Source organism: Rattus norvegicus, chromosome 17 (genome assembly GCF_021556685.1).
Source record: "Rattus norvegicus strain SHRSP/BbbUtx chromosome 17, alternate assembly SHRSP_T2T, whole genome shotgun sequence".
NCBI lineage: Eukaryota > Metazoa > Chordata > Mammalia > Rodentia > Muridae > Rattus > Rattus norvegicus.
Window position 1 is genome coordinate 63,006,482 of NC_141550.1, and position 5,442 is coordinate 63,011,923.

General features: G+C 38.4%; 1 pseudogene; it reads left to right on the plus strand.

Annotated features, from left to right (window-relative positions):
• The first annotated feature begins 280 nt into the window (after window positions 1-280).
• LOC103694114 (DNA repair protein RAD51 homolog 1 pseudogene) lies at window positions 281-1,239 on the plus strand (annotated as a pseudogene).
• Window positions 1,240-5,442: the final 4,203 nt, after the last annotated feature.

The following is a 5,442-nucleotide window of genomic DNA, read 5'->3' on the forward strand; positions in this document are numbered from 1 at the left end:
TGGATCTGATACATTTCTTTCCACAGCTGAAGTCAACCTTTTGCAAAAAGTCAGGGAATGTTTCCTTTGGGCCTTGAATAACTTGTGAAAATGATTCATGTCTTTTCTCTAATTCTCCAACCTTGTAAGCATTTAAGACTGCCAAGTGTGGGCGAAGCTGAGGTGTCCCCAAATGTGTGACTAGGAGGAAGACCTGACAGAAGAGTTGAGAAGTGGGTTTGAGCCAGGTGACCAGACTAAGTGTGGTGTGTTCAGAGCTGGCCCAGGGCTTTGGAAAGTAATGGCCAGGCAAATGCAGCTTGAAGCAAATGCAGATACCTCAGAGGAAGAAGAAAGCTTTGGCCCACAACTTATTTCATGGGTAGAGCAATGTGGATAAATGTCAAAGATGTGAAAAAATTAGAAGAAGCTTGTTTCCATTCAGTGGAGGCTGTCGCTTATGCACCAAAAAGGAACTAATATATATTATGAGTGTTAGTGAAGCCAAAGCTGACAAAATTCTGACTGAGGCAGCAAAATTAGTACCAATGGGTTTCATCACTGCACTGAGTCTCACCAACTCTGTTCCAAAATCATACTACTGGCACTGAAGAGCTTGACAAACTGCTTCAAGGTAGAATGGAGACTGGATCTACCATAGAGATTTTTGGAGCATTCCAAACTAGGAAGACACAGATCTGTCATACATTGGCTGTTACATGGCAGGGTACAATGACACTGAGAGCACCTTTAGACTGGAGCTGCTGCTAGCAGTAGCTGACAGTGATGTCCTAGACAATGAAGCATATGCTCAAGGGTTCAACACAAACCAGCAGATTCAGCTCCTTTACCAAGCATCAGCCATGATGGTAGAACCCAGGTATGCATTCCTTATTGTAGACAGTGCTACTGCCCTTTACAGAACAGAGTACTCATGTCACGGAGAGCTTTCAGCCAGGCAAATGCATTTCAGCCAGATTTCTAAGGATGTTGCTTCAACTTGCCCATGAGTTTGGTGTAATAGTGATAACCACCAACCAGGTGGTAGCCCAAGTGGATGGAGCAGCCATGTTTGTTGCAGATCCCAAAAAAACATTGGAGGAAACATCATCACTCATGAATCAACCACCAGGCTATACCTGAGGAAAGGAAGAGGGGAAACCAGAATATGCAAAATTTATGACTCCCCCTGTCTTCCTGAAAAGGAAGCTATGCTTGCCATTAATGCTAATGGAGAAAGAAGGTGATGCCAAAGACTGATTTATTTGGTTTTCTTTCCTGTGATAAGCTTCTAAATGCTATATAGCTAATGAAGACTGTTCACAGGGCTTCTTCACATGCTCATGTTGTGACTGTCGGGGCATGACTTCCAGGAAAACAACTTATATCAGGTTTCTGGTAGCAGAAACATGTCTGATCTGAAATGTTTATTTCTTCTATACTACATTAATAACTGATTTCTTTGGTGTTTGGAGGAGAGGTATGAAATAACAGGTGTGGGACAGGATATGTCTTCAGGAGAAATAAACCTGGAAAGATATGAGCACACTTTCCCTTCTAAAGAATGGCAAATGCCCAAGAATCAGTAAGTGGGAATGGGTGTTTTTACACATTCTTTTTCTCTGTAAGTAAGATGCCGACTTAAAAATTATATGCCCGAACTGTCACAAAATTTTAAAATTCATTTTTTTTTTGGTTAAGGAGTCTTACGTATCGCATGCTAGACTAACAGCCCATCAGTTCATGCTTGTTCTTTTAATTACTAAGACTTCACTTAAGAAAATTTGTTCTACTGCTGCTAATAAAGTAGTTTTAAGCAGTGGATGTGTTATTTCCTGGAGATATTCTAGTACAACTTGAATATTGCAAAACAGAGTTTCCATAACAGCTTTCAGTACTGTATAGTTATGGTCGGCTACTATAGTCATAAGGTATAAACCCTAAAAAGAGCCCTACATTCAGGTTACCTCATTTTATCCTTTAGCCTAAGAATAAGAATCCCAGACTGTATTACTGTATCTATCCTGTGGTGTTTGTTTTTATTGTATACGTTTGTGTTGCAGAGGTCTGACATTGCCCAAATGACTCTACTTAGGAGTATTTCCAAAAACTGTGGTCTCCTTTGAGTCACTGAGTCTCACTAATAAAAGAATTTCAAAACAGAAAAAAAATTGCCTAGTGACATAATACCCAGGTTTCTTCATCACAGACAATCTGTGCCTCTATCTCAACAAAATGACCTTCACCAAGAAGCTGATCTTTAGAAAAATCTCTCTACCCTTGATTCTATTTTGTTGTGGTATCTCCTTTGCCTCTTTTCTCCACCATGAGAACCACTGCAAATGTGACTGAGGTTGTAATATTGCCTCTGCCATATCCTTCCAGTTTTGGGGGATTATTCTATTTTTAATAGTGCAAGAAGTCAGCATTCGTTTTACAAATGGTGAACACATTCCAAAATTAATAACATTTTCCTAAAATGTTTTCAGTTCTAACACATCCACAGGTTGTCATTCGAATTCCTGATGATGGTTGTCTGGTGTTCTTTGTTGTATACTAATTGGATAAACTAAAGTTTGTTTTCTAACAATATTTGGTTGGCTTTCTCTAATTTTATCTTCTGTCTCTACCTGAGTATTTTCCCTAATTGGTATTTTAAGTTTCTCCCTTAAGATCTGTGCCCATGCTTCATATATCTTCTTTTGCTGATCCTCCTGTTCCATAAATTCCTGTATTCTCTGTTCAAGGTTCTGCTTCTATACTTTAATTTTTTCTTTATATGTGAATTCTGATATTATGCTGTCTTTTTTATTTTGATTGATTAATTTTAAGAGGTCTCCTCCAAGTCTCTTACAGTTTAAGTTTAAAACATCAGAAATCCACAGAATATGACATTTAATATTACATTACTAAAGATCATTTGACTATGAGACTTGCCTGCTCCTGACAGTGACCCTTCATGGTTCAAAGAAGATACCAAGCATCATAACCTCCATATAGATTTGCTCCAGTTATGGCAAGGTAGCTACTGGGCAAGAATTGCCCTAATTCATTTACAAACAAAAAGTACTATCTTGGAAAGGACACAGAATGTGGGATAGCTGACAGCTTGGCTCTGCCAATACAGAGCAGGATAGTCCTTCATAGTTCCTGCTTCATTTAAGGTCTGTCAGATGATCCTGGGCCAGAAAGCTGAAGACAGATGTGCTAACATTTTGAGAACAGGAGACTGTCCAGGTACTTACCTGTCTCTGCAAATTTTATTTAAGTTTTACAAGCAATGCCTTTGTGCTTCCTACATATTCAGGTAATATTTAATTTGTTCTCAGATTTTTGATGAGGTCAAAGACTAGGTATAATCTCATAATCAAACTTAGGTTGTTTTGCATTGAGGAAGATGATGTAGATTTGGAAGGATGGTTTTCAAATGGTAATATGAGCTAAAATCAAAACATTATTCAGATACACAACTGTAGATTTTTCAAGTTTGGATAGATGGTAGGCTACTTTATCTAAATTGACAAATATGATAGATTAGATGATAAGCCTATATCATACTTTATAATTTGCATAATCATTATGGTTGTGCTTAATTTATATCTGAGGGGGAAAGGAGTCTTTTTATTGGACAAAAGGGGGGAAATTTTGTGTGCTGCCTTGGTGCTGTTTATACCCTGATGCTAATTCTGCTTCCTCAAGAGGGACTTCTCATTACAAGGGTTAGATCACTTACTCAGGTGATCTCACGTAAACCTTCTCCCCATTCTAAAAGGTCAAAGAGGGCTACAGCCTGAGATTAGACAGTGGAAAAGAAAGATTGGATTGGATGTCATAAAGAGTGGGAACAGAAGGACAGAGGACAGGGAGGTAGAAGTCAATATGGAGCAGAAATGCATGGCCTATAGAAGGTGCAAGCAGAGAGGGGTCTCATAGCTTGGGAATAAGTTAGTATAGTGATAGATCCTCACACTCCAGGAATATAGCTTATATGTATAATAACTGAGTTGTGTGTGCTTTTTATATGCTTATTTGGGTAAGAAATTGCTGCACCAATTAAAATAAACATTCTCAGAAGCCCTTAAAATTTTGAGTAAATTTTGAGTCAGATAAGAACATCTAATTTTATAGGTTCAGGTAGACAAGGAAATGCACAGAGTAGTTCTTTTAACCACCAGCACCCAGATATCTCACTTTAGAAATGCATTGCATTACAAAATGTGATACCAGTTTGGAGATGTAGATTGATAAGTAAAATGCTTGCCCAGCTTGCAGAGGACCCTGGGTTTGATCCTTATCACAGTATATTTCTACATATTTAAAACCAGAATTTGGAAGGATCAAGATTTCAAGGTTATCTTTAGCTACTTTGTAATTTTGAGCCCATCTTGGACCACGGAAGATGGTCTCCAAAAGATGGCCTTGGGGGAGTAGGGATAAAATACCAAATGCCTGACTTCCATGCATATGGCCTGAAGCTCTTTTTATGCTCCTATTTCTCTTAGTAGCTCTCATGTAGGTGTTATAGGTTATGCACTAGTGAGTTCTCACTTCACTTTTAGGTTGTCTTTAAAAGGTGTCATTAGGTTTTGTTCACTAGATTCATGTGCCACAGAATAGCCCACAGAATTTCCTGATCAAATGAAGATGAGGTGTCTTACCTTTCTTTTGCTGTGGTAAAACACCATGGCCAAGGCAACTTATTAAAAGTGGGGGGGGGCTAATTTGAAGCTTACAGTTTAGGAGGATTAGAGTTTTTATAGTGGAGAAAATCTATGACAGCAGAAATAGCTGAGAGATTACATCTTGACTTGCAGAGAGTGAAACACCAGAAATAACAGGTGTCTTTTTAAACCTCAAACCCAGTGAAGCAACTCTTACAATAAGGCCATACCTCTTAATTCTTCCTAAACAGTTCCACCATCTGGTTTTCAAACATTTACAAATATGAGCCTATAGGGGGGTAAGCGATATTCAAACTACCATACCATACCATACTCAGTACCTGCATCAAAGGAACCTATGTTATGTAGCTGCTTCTCTACCTTGTGATCTAAGATTATGAATTTGATTTGACTTAACAATTCTCCAACTTAAAAATGAGGGTGCAAAATTACATCTATTTGAACATTAAGATATTTCAAATTTTGAAAGTCTACCAATTTTTTAAGCAAGCAATGTCCATTGTAGAACTCCTTATTGTAGACTGTGTTTGTGAACTTCAGTCAACCAACGATGGGTAGATGTACTGTGTGATCTAAACTGTGGTGGGCTGGGTATGACAAAAGGATTTAAAACTCAGGGTATTTCATCTTTTCCTTGCTCCAATCTCTAGCTGGCATTTATTGTGCTCTATAGGGATCTCTCCTACTTGCTCTTCAAAACAAACAAAAGTGTCCCTCCTGAGAGATCTTCACAGTGGCCTTTCCATAGACTCTCAATCCTCTCCAAGGTCTCAATACCTCC